An 18,752-nucleotide genomic window follows, 5' to 3' on the forward strand; every position below is an offset into this window, starting at 1 on the left:
TTTACAGTGGGCAGACAATGAAAGGGCTGAGGCCCGACCACACATTATAACTCCAGCATCTCTATGTTAAAAAGCATTTCCTAGGCAATATCTAGCCTCTGAAAACAATATGCAAGATCCATCGATAAATCTGGCAAAAGTCGCCAACATTTTGTGCATACTTGTGCCCTCACCTGAATGTAGCGCCACCTTGTAGACGTCGGAGGTAACTGCAGCTCAAAAAATGTTTCATCAGAGGGCAAGTTTAGAGGAATCCAAAAGGCAGATGTCCATGGAAAGATCCTCCGACTGCAGCAGGAAGGTTGGATGCTTCAAATTTACACAGTTTCCAGTCCAACGTCCTCTCATGTACCGAACGCTCCCAAACGCTCAAAAGCCTTACACCGGGCAAGCCCTCACCGGGTAGATCTCTGGCTCCCAGGTAAAGCCAAATCCTGAGCATGCTAGCACTAGGATCACAGAGAGAGAGACAGAGAGCGTCGGAGAGCTGCTGTCTTGATAAAGGCCTGAAACGGCTAGTGCCTAAGAGGGTCTGGACTTTCAGTTATGACTGATTGTGAGAGGGGAAGATGAAGATTTTCTGCACCCAGCATGCCTTGCGATATAATTAGGCAAATGAGGTGAGAGCCCGACCAATCCCACTTCACTCCTATGAATGCCTCCTCATCTGCATAAAGAGAACACTTTCACAAACGAGCAGAGTGGCGCAGCGGAAGCGTGCTGGGCCCATAACCCAGAGGTCGATGGATCGAAACCATCCTCTGCTAATTTTGCTTGATTTTCCTTCCAAGGACCAAGCTGTCATTTCCACACTGCCAGAAAGGAAAAGCGCAAGCTTGTGCCAGCTATGTGAAAAAAGACTTCTCAACTATCTATGTCTGTGTAATACAAGAGTGTTCGTGAAAGGATCAACCCTGTACTTTGAAAGCAAAGACACACAACTATAACCATAAATGACTGGTGGGAGCTTCACACAACTTTCTGGGCATGCTTTGAATTGCATTCTTCCCTTTTTTTCTGCTCTTATCTATCTCCTGGGCATTTCATGGAATGTTCTCTCTTTCTCTTCCCTGCTTTGCTTCCTATGCTGCCTATATATGCTGATTTCTACTATTTGTACTGTTGCTTTTCATTTCTTCTCTTCTGCACAACTTTGTCCTTGGTTTCAATCCCCAGTTCCTTACCCTCTGCAAAAAACGTTCTACTACTTCTCATGTTGGTATCTAAACCAAATGCACCATTGAAGCTGTTGCAAGATAGTCATTGATTTCGGCAACGTAATATTTAGAACCGAGAGCACACACATCAGAGGGCGTTGGTGGTATAGTGGTGAGCATAGCTGCTTCCCAAGCAGTTGACCCGGGTTCGATTCCCGGCCAACGCAGTGAAAATGCTTATATATTCTGCAAGCAGGATATATTTTAATGCAACATGTCACAAAATGGAAATTTCATGTACAGATTAATCAGCCATATATAAAAAAATAAACAAATACATAGGCAAACATCTCAATCGCACCTTCTGATACATTCATTGTCCTAATATATGATAAGTTTTATAAAGCAGAGTCACAACTCACATGTGCTGGTAATAAATATGTTACAGTGGGCAAACAATGGAAGGGTTGAGGCCCCACCAGACATTATAACTCCAACATCTCTATGTTAAAAAGCATTTCTAGGCAATATCTAGCCTCTGAAAAAAATATGCAAGATCCACCGATAAATCTGGCAAAAGTCCCTAACATTTTGTGCATACTTGTGCACTTACCAGAATGTAGAGCCACCTTGTAGCTGTCGAAGGTAATTGCTGCTCCCAAAATGTTTTATCAGAAGGCAAGTTGAGAGGAATCCTAGAGGCAGATGTCCATGGAAAGAGCCGCTCACTGCAGCAGGAATGTTGGATGCTTCAAATTCGCAGAGTTTCCTGTCCAACGTCCACTCACGTCCCGAACGCTCCGAAACGCTCAAAAGCCTCACACCGGGCAAGCCCTCACCGGGTAGATCTCTGGCTCCCAGGTAAAGCCAAATCCTGAGCATGCTAGTGCTAGGATCACAGAGAGAGAGAGAGAGAGAGAGAGAGAGAGAGGGTTCAAGACCTGCTGTCTTGATAAAGGTCTGAAACGGCTAGTGCCTAAGAGTGTCTGACTTTCAGTTATGACTGATTGTGAGAGGGGAAGATGAAGTTTTTCTGCACCCAGCATGCCTTGCAATATACTTATGCAAATGAGGTGAGAGCCGGACCAATCCCACGCTACTCTGCTTAATGCTCCCTATCTGCATAAAAAGAACACTTTCACTACAGAGCAGAGTGGCGCAGCGGAAGCGTGCTGGGCCCATAACCCAGAGGTCGATGGATCGAAACCATTCTCTGCTAATTTTGCTTGATTTTCCTTCCAAGGACCAAGCTGTCTTTTCCACGCTGACAGCAAGGAAAAGCACAAGCTTGTGCCAGCTATGTGAGAAAAGACTTCTCAAATATCTGTGTCTGCTTAAATACAAGAGAGGGATCGTCAAAGGATCCACCCTGTACTTTGAAAGTAAAGACACACAATAATAAGCATAAATGACTGGTGGGACCTTCAAACACTTTTATGGGCAGGCTTTGAATTTCATTCTTCCCTTTTTGTTCTGCTCTTATCTATCTCCTGGGCAATTAATTGAATGTTCTGCATTTCTCTTCCCTGTTTTGCTTCCCATGCTGCCTCTATATATTCTTATCTATTATTTGTAATGCAGCTTTCCATTCTTCTCTTCTGCACAGCTTTGTCCTTGGTTTCAATCCCAGTTCCTTACCCTCTGCAAAAAACTTTCTATTGCTTTTCATGTTGGTATCTAAACCAAATGCACCATTTCAAGCTGGTGCAAGATAGTCATTGAACTCAGGGTCCTAATGTTTAGAACCGAGAGCACACAGATCAGAGGGCGTTGGTGGTATAGTGGTGAGCATAGCTGCCTTCCAAGCAGTTGACCCGGGTTCGATTCCCGGCCAACGCAGTACAAATACTAATATATTCTGCAAGCAGGATATATTTTAATGCAACATGTCACAAAATGGAAATATAATGAACAGATTAATCAGCCGTTATATAAAAAATAAACAAATATGTAGGCAAGCATCTCAATCGCCCCTTCTGCTATATTCATTGTCCTAATATATGATAAGTTTCATAAAGCAGAGTCACCACTCACATGTGCTGATAAAAAATATTTACAGTGGGCAGACAATGAAAGGGCTGAGGCCCGACCACACATTATAACTCCAGCATCTCTATGTTAAAAAGCATTTCCTAGGCAATATCTAGCCTCTGAAAACAATATGCAAGATCCATCGATAAATCTGGCAAAAGTCGCCAACATTTTGTGCATACTTGTGCCCTCACCTGAATGTAGCGCCACCTTGTAGACGTCGGAGGTAACTGCAGCTCAAAAAATGTTTCATCAGAGGGCAAGTTTAGAGGAATCCAAAAGGCAGATGTCCATGGAAAGATCCTCCGACTGCAGCAGGAAGGTTGGATGCTTCAAATTTACACAGTTTCCAGTCCAACGTCCTCTCATGTACCGAACGCTCCCAAACGCTCAAAAGCCTTACACCGGGCAAGCCCTCACCGGGTAGATCTCTGGCTCCCAGGTAAAGCCAAATCCTGAGCATGCTAGCACTAGGATCACAGAGAGAGAGACAGAGAGCGTCGGAGAGCTGCTGTCTTGATAAAGGCCTGAAACGGCTAGTGCCTAAGAGGGTCTGGACTTTCAGTTATGACTGATTGTGAGAGGGGAAGATGAAGATTTTCTGCACCCAGCATGCCTTGCGATATAATTAGGCAAATGAGGTGAGAGCCCGACCAATCCCACTTCACTCCTATGAATGCCTCCTCATCTGCATAAAGAGAACACTTTCACAAACGAGCAGAGTGGCGCAGCGGAAGCGTGCTGGGCCCATAACCCAGAGGTCGATGGATCGAAACCATCCTCTGCTAATTTTGCTTGATTTTCCTTCCAAGGACCAAGCTGTCATTTCCACACTGCCAGAAAGGAAAAGCGCAAGCTTGTGCCAGCTATGTGAAAAAAGACTTCTCAACTATCTATGTCTGTGTAATACAAGAGTGTTCGTGAAAGGATCAACCCTGTACTTTGAAAGCAAAGACACACAACTATAACCATAAATGACTGGTGGGAGCTTCACACAACTTTCTGGGCATGCTTTGAATTTCATTCTTCCCTTTTTTTCTGCTCTTATCTATCTCCTGGGCATTTCATGGAATGTTCTCTCTTTCTCTTCCCTGCTTTGCTTCCCATGCTGCCTATATATGCTGATTTCTACTATTTGTACTGTTGCTTTTCATTTCTTCTCTTCTGCACAACTTTGTCCTTGGTTTCAATCCCCAGTTCCTTACCCTCTGCAAAAAACGTTCTACTACTTCTCATGTTGGTATCTAAACCAAATGCACCATTGAAGCTGTTGCAAGATAGTCATTGATTTCGGCAACGTAATATTTAGAACCGAGAGCACACACATTGGAGGGCGTTGGTCGTATAGTGGTGAGCATAGCTGCTTCCCAAGCAGTTGACCCGGGTTCGATTCCCGGCCAACGCAGTGAAAATGCTAATATATTCTGCAAGCAGGATATATTTTAATGCAACATGTCACAAAATGGAAATTTCATGTACAGATTAATCAGCCATATATAAAAAAATAAACAAATACATAGGCAAACATCTCAATCGCACCTTCTGATACATTCATTGTCCTAATATATGATAAGTTTTATAAAGCAGAGTCACAACTCACATGTGCTGGTAATAAATATGTTACAGTGGGCAAACAATGGAAGGGGTGAGGCCCCACCAGACATTATAACTCCAACATCTCTATGTTAAAAAGCATTTCTAGGCAATATCTAGCCTCTGAAAAAAATATGCAAGATCCACCGATAAATCTGGCAAAAGTCCCTAACATTTTGTGCATACTTGTGCACTTACCAGAATGTAGAGCCACCTTGTAGCTGTCGAAGGTAATTGCTGCTCCCAAAATGTTTTATCAGAAGGCAAGTTGAGAGGAATCCTAGAGGCAGATGTCCATGGAAAGAGCCGCTCACTGCAGCAGGAATGTTGGATGCTTCAAATTCGCAGAGTTTCCTGTCCAACGTCCACTCACGTCCCGAACGCTCCCAAACGCTCAAAAGCCTCACACCGGGCAAGCCCTCACCGGGTAGATCTCTGGCTCCCAGGTAAAGCCAAATCCTGAGCATGCTAGTGCTAGGATCACAGAGAGAGAGAGAGAGAGAGAGAGAGAGAGAGAGAGGGTTCAAGACCTGCTGTCTTGATAAAGGTCTGAAACGGCTAGTGCCTAAGAGTGTCTGACTTTCAGTTATGACTGATTGTGAGAGGGGAAGATGAAGTTTTTCTGCACCCAGCATGCCTTGCAATATACTTATGCAAATGAGGTGAGAGCCGGACCAATCCCACGCTACTCTGCTTAATGCTCCCTATCTGCATAAAAAGAACACTTTCACTACAGAGCAGAGTGGCGCAGCGGAAGCGTGCTGGGCCCATAACCCAGAGGTCGATGGATCGAAACCATTCTCTGCTAATTTTGCTTGATTTTCCTTCCAAGGACCAAGCTGTCTTTTCCACGCTGACAGCAAGGAAAAGCACAAGCTTGTGCCAGCTATGTGAGAAAAGACTTCTCAAATATCTGTGTCTGCTTAAATACAAGAGAGGGATCGTCAAAGGATCCACCCTGTACTTTGAAAGTAAAGACACACAATAATAAGCATAAATGACTGGTGGGACCTTCAAACACTTTTATGGGCAGGCTTTGAATTTCATTCTTCCCTTTTTGTTCTGCTCTTATCTATCTCCTGGGCAATTAATTGAATGTTCTGCATTTCTCTTCCCTGTTTTGCTTCCCATGCTGCCTCTATATATTCTTATCTATTATTTGTAATGCAGCTTTCCATTCTTCTCTTCTGCACAGCTTTGTCCTTGGTTTCAATCCCAGTTCCTTACCCTCTGCAAAAAACTTTCTATTGCTTTTCATGTTGGTATCTAAACCAAATGCACCATTCAAGCTGGTGCAAGATAGTCATTGAACTCAGGGTCCTAATGTTTAGAACCGAGAGCACACAGATCAGAGGGCGTTGGTGGTATAGTGGTGAGCATAGCTGCCTTCCAAGCAGTTGACCCGGGTTCGATTCCCGGCCAACGCAGTACAAATACTAATATATTCTGCAAGCAGGATATATTTTAATGCAACATGTCACAAAATGGAAATATAATGAACAGATTAATCAGCCGTTATATAAAAAATAAACAAATATGTAGGCAAGCATCTCAATCGCCCCTTCTGCTATATTCATTGTCCTAATATATGATAAGTTTCATAAAGCAGAGTCACCACTCACATGTGCTGATAAAAAATATTTACAGTGGGCAGACAATGAAAGGGCTGAGGCCCGACCACACATTATAACTCCAGCATCTCTATGTTAAAAAGCATTTCCTAGGCAATATCTAGCCTCTGAAAACAATATGCAAGATCCATCGATAAATCTGGCAAAAGTCGCCAACATTTTGTGCATACTTGTGCCCTCACCTGAATGTAGCGCCACCTTGTAGACGTCGGAGGTAACTGCAGCTCAAAAAATGTTTCATCAGAGGGCAAGTTTAGAGGAATCCAAAAGGCAGATGTCCATGGAAAGATCCTCCGACTGCAGCAGGAAGGTTGGATGCTTCAAATTTACACAGTTTCCAGTCCAACGTCCTCTCATGTACCGAACGCTCCCAAACGCTCAAAAGCCTTACACCGGGCAAGCCCTCACCGGGTAGATCTCTGGCTCCCAGGTAAAGCCAAATCCTGAGCATGCTAGCACTAGGATCACAGAGAGAGAGACAGAGAGCGTCGGAGAGCTGCTGTCTTGATAAAGGCCTGAAACGGCTAGTGCCTAAGAGGGTCTGGACTTTCAGTTATGACTGATTGTGAGAGGGGAAGATGAATATTTTGTGCACCCAGCAAGCCTTGCGATATAATTAGGCAAATGAGGTGAGAGCCCGACCAATCCCACTTCACTCCTATGAATGCCTCCTCATCTGCATAAAGAGAACACTTTCACAAACGAGCAGAGTGGCGCAGCGGAAGCGTGTTGGGCCCATAACCCAGAGGTCGATGGATCGAAACCATCCTCTGCTAATTTTGCTTGATTTTCCTTCCAAGGACCAAGCTGTCATTTCCACACTGCCAGAAAGGAAAAGCGCAAGCTTGTGCCAGCTATGTGAAAAAAGACTTCTCAACTATCTATGTCTGTGTAATACAAGAGTGTTCGTGAAAGGATCAACCCTGTACTTTGAAAGCAAAGACACACAACTATAACCATAAATGACTGGTGGGAGCTTCACACAACTTTCTGGGCATGCTTTGAATTTCATTCTTCCCTTTTTTTCTGCTCTTATCTATCTCCTGGGCATTTCATGGAATGTTCTCTCTTTCTCTTCCCTGCTTTGCTTCCCATGCTGCCTATATATGCTGATTTCTACTATTTGTACTGTTGCTTTTCATTTCTTCTCTTCTGCACAACTTTGTCCTTGGTTTCAATCCCCAGTTCCTTACCCTCTGCAAAAAACGTTCTACTACTTCTCATGTTGGTATCTAAACCAAATGCACCATTGAAGCTGTTGCAAGATAGTCATTGATTTCGGCAACGTAATATTTAGAACCGAGAGCACACACATCGGAGGGCGTTGGTGGTATAGTGGTGAGCATAGCTGCTTCCCAAGCAGTTGACCCGGGTTCGATTCCCGGCCAACGCAGTGAAAATGCTAATATATTCTGCAAGCAGGATATATTTTAATGCAACATGTCACAAAATGGAAATTTCATGTACAGATTAATCAGCCATATATAAAAAAATAAACAAATACATAGGCAAACATCTCAATCGCACCTTCTGATACATTCATTGTCCTAATATATGATAAGTTTTATAAAGCAGAGTCACAACTCACATGTGCTGGTAATAAATATGTTACAGTGGGCAAACAATGGAAGGGGTGAGGCCCCACCAGACATTATAACTCCAACATCTCTATGTTAAAAAGCATTTCTAGGCAATATCTAGCCTCTGAAAAAAATATGCAAGATCCACCGATAAATCTGGCAAAAGTCCCTAACATTTTGTGCATACTTGTGCACTTACCAGAATGTAGAGCCACCTTGTAGCTGTCGAAGGTAATTGCTGCTCCCAAAATGTTTTATCAGAAGGCAAGTTGAGAGGAATCCTAGAGGCAGATGTCCATGGAAAGAGCCGCTCACTGCAGCAGGAATGTTGGATGCTTCAAATTCGCAGAGTTTCCTGTCCAACGTCCACTCACGTCCCGAACGCTCCCAAACGCTCAAAAGCCTCACACCGGGCAAGCCCTCACCGGGTAGATCTCTGGCTCCCAGGTAAAGCCAAATCCTGAGCATGCTAGTGCTAGGATCACAGAGAGAGAGAGAGAGAGAGAGAGAGAGAGGGTTCAAGACCTGCTGTCTTGATAAAGGTCTGAAACGGCTAGTGCCTAAGAGTGTCTGACTTTCAGTTATGACTGATTGTGAGAGGGGAAGATGAAGTTTTTCTGCACCCAGCATGCCTTGCAATATACTTATGCAAATGAGGTGAGAGCCGGACCAATCCCACGCTACTCTGCTTAATGCTCCCTATCTGCATAAAAAGAACACTTTCACTACAGAGCAGAGTGGCGCAGCGGAAGCGTGCTGGGCCCATAACCCAGAGGTCGATGGATCGAAACCATTCTCTGCTAATTTTGCTTGATTTTCCTTCCAAGGACCAAGCTGTCTTTTCCACGCTGACAGCAAGGAAAAGCACAAGCTTGTGCCAGCTATGTGAGAAAAGACTTCTCAAATATCTGTGTCTGCTTAAATACAAGAGAGGGATCGTCAAAGGATCCACCCTGTACTTTGAAAGTAAAGACACACAATAATAAGCATAAATGACTGGTGGGACCTTCAAACACTTTTATGGGCAGGCTTTGAATTTCATTCTTCCCTTTTTGTTCTGCTCTTATCTATCTCCTGGGCAATTAATTGAATGTTCTGCATTTCTCTTCCCTGTTTTGCTTCCCATGCTGCCTCTATATATTCTTATCTATTATTTGTAATGCAGCTTTCCATTCTTCTCTTCTGCACAGCTTTGTCCTTGGTTTCAATCCCAGTTCCTTACCCTCTGCAAAAAACTTTCTATTGCTTTTCATGTTGGTATCTAAACCAAATGCACCATTCAAGCTGGTGCAAGATAGTCATTGAACTCAGGGTCCTAATGTTTAGAACCGAGAGCACACAGATCAGAGGGCGTTGGTGGTATAGTGGTGAGCATAGCTGCCTTCCAAGCAGTTGACCCGGGTTCGATTCCCGGCCAACGCAGTACAAATACTAATATATTCTGCAAGCAGGATATATTTTAATGCAACATGTCACAAAATGGAAATATAATGAACAGATTAATCAGCCGTTATATAAAAAATAAACAAATATGTAGGCAAGCATCTCAATCGCCCCTTCTGCTATATTCATTGTCCTAATATATGATAAGTTTCATAAAGCAGAGTCACCACTCACATGTGCTGATAAAAAATATTTACAGTGGGCAGACAATGAAAGGGCTGAGGCCCGACCACACATTATAACTCCAGCATCTCTATGTTAAAAAGCATTTCCTAGGCAATATCTAGCCTCTGAAAACAATATGCAAGATCCATCGATAAATCTGGCAAAAGTCGCCAACATTTTGTGCATACTTGTGCCCTCACCTGAATGTAGCGCCACCTTGTAGACGTCGGAGGTAACTGCAGCTCAAAAAATGTTTCATCAGAGGGCAAGTTTAGAGGAATCCAAAAGGCAGATGTCCATGGAAAGATCCTCCGACTGCAGCAGGAAGGTTGGATGCTTCAAATTTACACAGTTTCCAGTCCAACGTCCTCTCATGTACCGAACGCTCCCAAACGCTCAAAAGCCTTACACCGGGCAAGCCCTCACCGGGTAGATCTCTGGCTCCCAGGTAAAGCCAAATCCTGAGCATGCTAGCACTAGGATCACAGAGAGAGAGACAGAGAGCGTCGGAGAGCTGCTGTCTTGATAAAGGCCTGAAACGGCTAGTGCCTAAGAGGGTCTGGACTTTCAGTTATGACTGATTGTGAGAGGGGAAGATGAATATTTTGTGCACCCAGCAAGCCTTGCGATATAATTAGGCAAATGAGGTGAGAGCCCGACCAATCCCACTTCACTCCTATGAATGCCTCCTCATCTGCATAAAGAGAACACTTTCACAAACGAGCAGAGTGGCGCAGCGGAAGCGTGTTGGGCCCATAACCCAGAGGTCGATGGATCGAAACCATCCTCTGCTAATTTTGCTTGATTTTCCTTCCAAGGACCAAGCTGTCATTTCCACACTGCCAGAAAGGAAAAGCGCAAGCTTGTGCCAGCTATGTGAAAAAAGACTTCTCAACTATCTATGTCTGTGTAATACAAGAGTGTTCGTGAAAGGATCAACCCTGTACTTTGAAAGCAAAGACACACAACTATAACCATAAATGACTGGTGGGAGCTTCACACAACTTTCTGGGCATGCTTTGAATTTCATTCTTCCCTTTTTTTCTGCTCTTATCTATCTCCTGGGCATTTCATGGAATGTTCTCTCTTTCTCTTCCCTGCTTTGCTTCCCATGCTGCCTATATATGCTGATTTCTACTATTTGTACTGTTGCTTTTCATTTCTTCTCTTCTGCACAACTTTGTCCTTGGTTTCAATCCCCAGTTCCTTACCCTCTGCAAAAAACGTTCTACTACTTCTCATGTTGGTATCTAAACCAAATGCACCATTGAAGCTGTTGCAAGATAGTCATTGATTTCGGCAACGTAATATTTAGAACCGAGAGCACACACATCGGAGGGCGTTGGTGGTATAGTGGTGAGCATAGCTGCTTCCCAAGCAGTTGACCCGGGTTCGATTCCCGGCCAACGCAGTGAAAATGCTAATATATTCTGCAAGCAGGATATATTTTAATGCAACATGTCACAAAATGGAAATTTCATGTACAGATTAATCAGCCATATATAAAAAAATAAACAAATACATAGGCAAACATCTCAATCGCACCTTCTGATACATTCATTGTCCTAATATATGATAAGTTTTATAAAGCAGAGTCACAACTCACATGTGCTGGTAATAAATATGTTACAGTGGGCAAACAATGGAAGGGGTGAGGCCCCACCAGACATTATAACTCCAACATCTCTATGTTAAAAAGCATTTCTAGGCAATATCTAGCCTCTGAAAAAAATATGCAAGATCCACCGATAAATCTGGCAAAAGTCCCTAACATTTTGTGCATACTTGTGCACTTACCAGAATGTAGAGCCACCTTGTAGCTGTCGAAGGTAATTGCTGCTCCCAAAATGTTTTATCAGAAGGCAAGTTGAGAGGAATCCTAGAGGCAGATGTCCATGGAAAGAGCCGCTCACTGCAGCAGGAATGTTGGATGCTTCAAATTCGCAGAGTTTCCTGTCCAACGTCCACTCACGTCCCGAACGCTCCCAAACGCTCAAAAGCCTCACACCGGGCAAGCCCTCACCGGGTAGATCTCTGGCTCCCAGGTAAAGCCAAATCCTGAGCATGCTAGTGCTAGGATCACAGAGAGAGAGAGAGAGAGAGAGAGAGAGAGGGTTCAAGACCTGCTGTCTTGATAAAGGTCTGAAACGGCTAGTGCCTAAGAGTGTCTGACTTTCAGTTATGACTGATTGTGAGAGGGGAAGATGAAGTTTTTCTGCACCCAGCATGCCTTGCAATATACTTATGCAAATGAGGTGAGAGCCGGACCAATCCCACGCTACTCTGCTTAATGCTCCCTATCTGCATAAAAAGAACACTTTCACTACAGAGCAGAGTGGCGCAGCGGAAGCGTGCTGGGCCCATAACCCAGAGGTCGATGGATCGAAACCATTCTCTGCTAATTTTGCTTGATTTTCCTTCCAAGGACCAAGCTGTCTTTTCCACGCTGACAGCAAGGAAAAGCACAAGCTTGTGCCAGCTATGTGAGAAAAGACTTCTCAAATATCTGTGTCTGCTTAAATACAAGAGAGGGATCGTCAAAGGATCCACCCTGTACTTTGAAAGTAAAGACACACAATAATAAGCATAAATGACTGGTGGGACCTTCAAACACTTTTATGGGCAGGCTTTGAATTTCATTCTTCCCTTTTTGTTCTGCTCTTATCTATCTCCTGGGCAATTAATTGAATGTTCTGCATTTCTCTTCCCTGTTTTGCTTCCCATGCTGCCTCTATATATTCTTATCTATTATTTGTAATGCAGCTTTCCATTCTTCTCTTCTGCACAGCTTTGTCCTTGGTTTCAATCCCAGTTCCTTACCCTCTGCAAAAAACTTTCTATTGCTTTTCATGTTGGTATCTAAACCAAATGCACCATTCAAGCTGGTGCAAGATAGTCATTGAACTCAGGGTCCTAATGTTTAGAACCGAGAGCACACAGATCAGAGGGCGTTGGTGGTATAGTGGTGAGCATAGCTGCCTTCCAAGCAGTTGACCCGGGTTCGATTCCCGGCCAACGCAGTACAAATACTAATATATTCTGCAAGCAGGATATATTTTAATGCAACATGTCACAAAATGGAAATATAATGAGCAGATTAATCAGCCGTTATATAAAAAATAAACAAATATGTAGGCAAGCATCTCAATCGCCCCTTCTGCTATATTCATTGTCCTAATATATGATAAGTTTCATAAAGCAGAGTCACCACTCACATGTGCTGATAAAAAATATTTACAGTGGGCAGACAATGAAAGGGCTGAGGCCCGACCACACATTATAACTCCAGCATCTCTATGTTAAAAAGCATTTCATAGGCAATATCTAGCCTCTGAAAACAATATGCAAGATCCATCGATAAATCTGGCAAAAGTCGCCAACATTTTGTGCATACTTGTGCCCTCACCTGAATGTAGCGCCACCTTGTAGACGTCGGAGGTAACTGCAGCTCAAAAAATGTTTCATCAGAGGGCAAGTTTAGAGGAATCCAAAAGGCAGATGTCCATGGAAAGATCCTCCGACTGCAGCAGGAAGGTTGGATGCTTCAAATTTACACAGTTTCCAGTCCAACGTCCTCTCATGTACCGAACGCTCCCAAACGCTCAAAAGCCTTACACCGGGCAAGCCCTCACCGGGTAGATCTCTGGCTCCCAGGTAAAGCCAAATCCTGAGCATGCTAGCACTAGGATCACAGAGAGAGAGACAGAGAGCGTCGGAGAGCTGCTGTCTTGATAAAGGCCTGAAACGGCTAGTGCCTAAGAGGGTCTGGACTTTCAGTTATGACTGATTGTGAGAGGGGAAGATGAAGATTTTCTGCACCCAGCATGCCTTGCGATATAATTAGGCAAATGAGGTGAGAGCCCGACCAATCCCACTTCACTCCTATGAATGCCTCCTCATCTGCATAAAGAGAACACTTTCACAAACGAGCAGAGTGGCGCAGCGGAAGCGTGCTGGGCCCATAACCCAGAGGTCGATGGATCGAAACCATCCTCTGCTAATTTTGCTTGATTTTCCTTCCAAGGACCAAGCTGTCATTTCCACACTGCCAGAAAGGAAAAGCGCAAGCTTGTGCCAGCTATGTGAAAAAAGACTTCTCAACTATCTATGTCTGTGTAATACAAGAGTGTTCGTGAAAGGATCAACCCTGTACTTTGAAAGCAAAGACACACAACTATAACCATAAATGACTGGTGGGAGCTTCACACAACTTTCTGGGCATGCTTTGAATTTCATTCTTCCCTTTTTTTCTGCTCTTATCTATCTCCTGGGCATTTCATGGAATGTTCTCTCTTTCTCTTCCCTGCTTTGCTTCCCATGCTGCCTATATATGCTGATTTCTACTATTTGTACTGTTGCTTTTCATTTCTTCTCTTCTGCACAACTTTGTCCTTGGTTTCAATCCCCAGTTCCTTACCCTCTGCAAAAAACGTTCTACTACTTCTCATGTTGGTATCTAAACCAAATGCACCATTGAAGCTGTTGCAAGATAGTCATTGATTTCGGCAACGTAATATTTAGAACCGCGAGCACACACATTGGAGGGCGTTGGTGGTATAGTGGTGAGCATAGCTGCTTCCCAAGCAGTTGACCCGGGTTCGATTCCCGGCCAACGCAGTGAAAATGCTAATATATTCTGCAAGCAGGATATATTTTAATGCAACATGTCACAAAATGGAAATTTCATGTACAGATTAATCAGCCATATATAAAAAAATAAACAAATACATAGGCAAACATCTCAATCGCACCTTCTGATACATTCATTGTCCTAATATATGATAAGTTTTATAAAGCAGAGTCACAACTCACATGTGCTGGTAATAAATATGTTACAGTGGGCAAACAATGGAAGGGGTGAGGCCCCACCAGACATTATAACTCCAACATCTCTATGTTAAAAAGCATTTCTAGGCAATATCTAGCCTCTGAAAAAAATATGCAAGATCCACCGATAAATCTGGCAAAAGTCCCTAACATTTTGTGCATACTTGTGCACTTACCAGAATGTAGAGCCACCTTGTAGCTGTCGAAGGTAATTGCTGCTCCCAAAATGTTTTATCAGAAGGCAAGTTGAGAGGAATCCTAGAGGCAGATGTCCATGGAAAGAGCCGCTCACTGCAGCAGGAATGTTGGATGCTTCAAATTCGCAGAGTTTCCTGTCCAACGTCCACTCACGTCCCGAACGCTCCCAAACGCTCAAAAGCCTCACACCGGGCAAGCCCTCACCGGGTAGATCTCTGGCTCCCAGGTAAAGCCAAATCCTGAGCATGCTAGTGCTAGGATCACAGAGAGAGAGAGAGAGAGAGAGAGAGGGTTCAAGACCTGCTGTCTTGATAAAGGTCTGAAACGGCTAGTGCCTAAGAGTGTCTGACTTTCAGTTATGACTGATTGTGAGAGGGGAAGATGAAGTTTTTCTGCACCCAGCATGCCTTGCAATATACTTATGCAAATGAGGTGAGAGCCGGACCAATCCCACGCTACTCTGCTTAATGCTCCCTATCTGCATAAAAAGAACACTTTCACTACAGAGCAGAGTGGCGCAGCGGAAGCGTGCTGGGCCCATAACCCAGAGGTCGATGGATCGAAACCATTCTCTGCTAATTTTGCTTGATTTTCCTTCCAAGGACCAAGCTGTCTTTTCCACGCTGACAGCAAGGAAAAGCACAAGCTTGTGCCAGCTATGTGAGAAAAGACTTCTCAAATATCTGTGTCTGCTTAAATACAAGAGAGGGATCGTCAAAGGATCCACCCTGTACTTTGAAAGTAAAGACACACAATAATAAGCATAAATGACTGGTGGGACCTTCAAACACTTTTATGGGCAGGCTTTGAATTTCATTCTTCCCTTTTTGTTCTGCTCTTATCTATCTCCTGGGCAATTAATTGAATGTTCTGCATTTCTCTTCCCTGTTTTGCTTCCCATGCTGCCTCTATATATTCTTATCTATTATTTGTAATGCAGCTTTCCATTCTTCTCTTCTGCACAGCTTTGTCCTTGGTTTCAATCCCAGTTCCTTACCCTCTGCAAAAAACTTTCTATTGCTTTTCATGTTGGTATCTAAACCAAATGCACCATTCAAGCTGGTGCAAGATAGTCATTGAACTCAGGGTCCTAATGTTTAGAACCGAGAGCACACAGATCAGAGGGCGTTGGTGGTATAGTGGTGAGCATAGCTGCCTTCCAAGCAGTTGACCCGGGTTCGATTCCCGGCCAACGCAGTACAAATACTAATATATTCTGCAAGCAGGATATATTTTAATGCAACATGTCACAAAATGGAAATATAATGAACAGATTAATCAGCCGTTATATAAAAAATAAACAAATATGTAGGCAAGCATCTCAATCGCCCCTTCTGCTATATTCATTGTCCTAATATATGATAAGTTTCATAAAGCAGAGTCACCACTCACATGTGCTGATAAAAAATATTTACAGTGGGCAGACAATGAAAGGGCTGAGGCCCGACCACACATTATAACTCCAGCATCTCTATGTTAAAAAGCATTTCCTAGGCAATATCTAGCCTCTGAAAACAATATGCAAGATCCATCGATAAATCTGGCAAAAGTCGCCAACATTTTGTGCATACTTGTGCCCTCACCTGAATGTAGCGCCACCTTGTAGACGTCGGAGGTAACTGCAGCTCAAAAAATGTTTCATCAGAGGGCAAGTTTAGAGGAATCCAAAAGGCAGATGTCCATGGAAAGATCCTCCGACTGCAGCAGGAAGGTTGGATGCTTCAAATTTACACAGTTTCCAGTCCAACGTCCTCTCATGTACCGAACGCTCCCAAACGCTCAAAAGCCTTACACCGGGCAAGCCCTCACCGGGTAGATCTCTGGCTCCCAGGTAAAGCCAAATCCTGAGCATGCTAGCACTAGGATCACAGAGAGAGAGACAGAGAGCGTCGGAGAGCTGCTGTCTTGATAAAGGCCTGAAACGGCTAGTGCCTAAGAGGGTCTGGACTTTCAGTTATGACTGATTGTGAGAGGGGAAGATGAAGATTTTCTGCACCCAGCATGCCTTGCGATATAATTAGGCAAATGAGGTGAGAGCCCGACCAATCCCACTTCACTCCTATGAATGCCTCCTCATCTGCATAAAGAGAACACTTTCACAAACGAGCAGAGTGGCGCAGCGGAAGCGTGCTGGGCCCATAACCCAGAGGTCGATGGATCGAAACCATCCTCTGCTAATTTTGCTTGATTTTCCTTCCAAGGACCAAGCTGTCATTTCCACACTGCCAGAAAGGAAAAGCGCAAGCTTGTGCCAGCTATGTGAAAAAAGACTTCTCAACTATCTATGTCTGTGTAATACAAGAGTGTTCGTGAAAGGATCAACCCTGTACTTTGAAAGCAAAGACACACAACTATAACCATAAATGACTGGTGGGAGCTTCACACAACTTTCTGGGCATGCTTTGAATTTCATTCTTCCCTTTTTTTCTGCTCTTATCTATCTCCTGGGCATTTCATGGAATGTTCTCTCTTTCTCTTCCCTGCTTTGCTTCCCATGCTGCCTATATATGCTGATTTCTACTATTTGTACTGTTGCTTTTCATTTCTTCTCTTCTGCACAACTTTGTCCTTGGTTTCAATCCCCAGTTCCTTACCCTCTGCAAAAAACGTTCTACTACTTCTCATGTTGGTATCTAAACCAAATGCACCATTGAAGCTGTTGCAAGATAGTCATTGATTTCGGCAACGTAATATTTAGAACCGAGAGCACACACATCGGAGGGCGTTGGTGGTATAGTGGTGAGCATAGCTGCTTCCCAAGCAGTTGACCCGGGTTCGATTCCCGGCCAACGCAGTGAAAATGCTAATATATTCTGCAAGCAGGATATATTTTAATGCAACATGTCACAAAATGGAAATTTCATGTACAGATTAATCAGCCATATATAAAAAAATAAACAAATACATAGGCAAACATCTCAATCGCACCTTCTGATACATTCATTGTCCTAATATATGATAAGTTTTATAAAGCAGAGTCACAACTCACATGTGCTGGTAATAAATATGTTACAGTGGGCAAACAATGGAAGGGGTGAGGCCCCACCAGACATTATAACTCCAACATCTCTATGTTAAAAAGCATTTCTAGGCAATATCTAGCCTCTGAAAAAAATATGCAAGATCCACCGATAAATCTGGCAAAAGTCCCTAACATTTTGTGCATACTTGTGCACTTACCAGAATGTAGAGCCACCTTGTAGCTGTCGAAGGTAATTGCTGCTCCCAAAATGTTTTATCAGAAGGCAAGTTGAGAGGAATCCTAGAGGCAGATGTCCATGGAAAGAGCCGCTCACTGCAGCAGGAATGTTGGATGCTTCAAATTCGCAGAGTTTCCTGTCCAACGTCCACAACGCTCCCAAACGCTCCCAAACGCTCAAAAGCCTCACACCGGGCAAGCCCTCACCGGGTAGATCTCTGGCTCCCAGGTAAAGCCAAATCCTGAGCATGCTAGTGCTAGGATCACAGAGAGAGAGAGAGAGAGGGTTCAAGACCTGCTGTCTTGATAAAGGTCTGAAACGGCTAGTGCCTAAGAGTGTCTGACTTTCAGTTATGACTGATTGTGAGAGGGGAAGATGAAGTTTTTCTGCACCCAGCATGCCTTGCAATATACTTATGCAAATGAGGTGAGAGCCGGACCAATCCCACGCTACTCTGCTTAATGCTCTCTATCTGCATAAAAAGAACACTTTCACAACAGAGCAGAGTGGCGCAGCGGAAGCGTGCTGGGCCCATAACCCAGAAGTCGATGGATCGAAACCATCCTCTGCTAATTTTGCTTGATTTTCCTTCCAAGGACCAAGCTGTCTTTTCCACGCTGACAGCAAGGAAAAGCACAAGCTTGTGCCAGCTATGTGAGAAAAGACTTCTCAAATATCTGTGTCTGCTGAAATACAAGAGAGGGATCGTCAAAGGATCCACCCTGTACTTTGAAAGTAAAGACACACAATAATAAGCATAAATGACTGGTGGGACCTTCAAACACTTTTATGGGCAGGCTTTGAATTTCATTCTTCCCTTTTTGTTCTGCTCTTATCTATCTCCTGGGCAATTAATTGAATGTTCTGTATTTCTCTTCCCTGTTTTGCTTCCCATGCTGCCTCTATATATTCTTATCTATTATTTGT

At 43.7% G+C, this 18,752-nt stretch overlaps 10 non-coding genes across 10 annotated transcripts; all 10 read left to right on the plus strand.

The window, feature by feature from the left end:
• Positions 1-1,312: 1,312 nt before the first annotated feature.
• TRNAG-CCC (transfer RNA glycine (anticodon CCC)) lies at positions 1,313-1,384 on the plus strand. Its single transcript has one exon. It is a non-coding gene; the product is annotated as a tRNA-Gly (tRNA).
• Positions 1,385-2,924: 1,540 nt separating this feature from the next.
• TRNAG-UCC (transfer RNA glycine (anticodon UCC)) lies at positions 2,925-2,996 on the plus strand. Its single transcript has one exon. It is a non-coding gene; the product is annotated as a tRNA-Gly (tRNA).
• Positions 2,997-6,136: 3,140 nt separating this feature from the next.
• On the plus strand, positions 6,137-6,208 carry TRNAG-UCC (transfer RNA glycine (anticodon UCC)). The gene has a single exon. It is a non-coding gene; the product is annotated as a tRNA-Gly (tRNA).
• A 1,525-nt stretch (positions 6,209-7,733) lies between these two features.
• TRNAG-CCC (transfer RNA glycine (anticodon CCC)) lies at positions 7,734-7,805 on the plus strand. The gene has a single exon. It is a non-coding gene; the product is annotated as a tRNA-Gly (tRNA).
• A 1,537-nt stretch (positions 7,806-9,342) lies between these two features.
• On the plus strand, positions 9,343-9,414 carry TRNAG-UCC (transfer RNA glycine (anticodon UCC)). The gene has a single exon. It is a non-coding gene; the product is annotated as a tRNA-Gly (tRNA).
• Positions 9,415-10,939: 1,525 nt separating this feature from the next.
• TRNAG-CCC (transfer RNA glycine (anticodon CCC)) lies at positions 10,940-11,011 on the plus strand. Its single transcript has one exon. It is a non-coding gene; the product is annotated as a tRNA-Gly (tRNA).
• Positions 11,012-12,548: 1,537 nt separating this feature from the next.
• On the plus strand, positions 12,549-12,620 carry TRNAG-UCC (transfer RNA glycine (anticodon UCC)). The gene has a single exon. It is a non-coding gene; the product is annotated as a tRNA-Gly (tRNA).
• Positions 12,621-14,145: 1,525 nt separating this feature from the next.
• On the plus strand, positions 14,146-14,217 carry TRNAG-CCC (transfer RNA glycine (anticodon CCC)). Its single transcript has one exon. It is a non-coding gene; the product is annotated as a tRNA-Gly (tRNA).
• A 1,533-nt stretch (positions 14,218-15,750) lies between these two features.
• On the plus strand, positions 15,751-15,822 carry TRNAG-UCC (transfer RNA glycine (anticodon UCC)). The gene has a single exon. It is a non-coding gene; the product is annotated as a tRNA-Gly (tRNA).
• Positions 15,823-17,347: 1,525 nt separating this feature from the next.
• On the plus strand, positions 17,348-17,419 carry TRNAG-CCC (transfer RNA glycine (anticodon CCC)). The gene has a single exon. It is a non-coding gene; the product is annotated as a tRNA-Gly (tRNA).
• Positions 17,420-18,752: the final 1,333 nt, after the last annotated feature.

Source organism: Lissotriton vulgaris, chromosome 2_1, assembly GCF_964263255.1.
Source record: "Lissotriton vulgaris chromosome 2_1, aLisVul1.2, whole genome shotgun sequence".
Lineage (NCBI taxonomy): Eukaryota > Metazoa > Chordata > Amphibia > Caudata > Salamandridae > Lissotriton > Lissotriton vulgaris.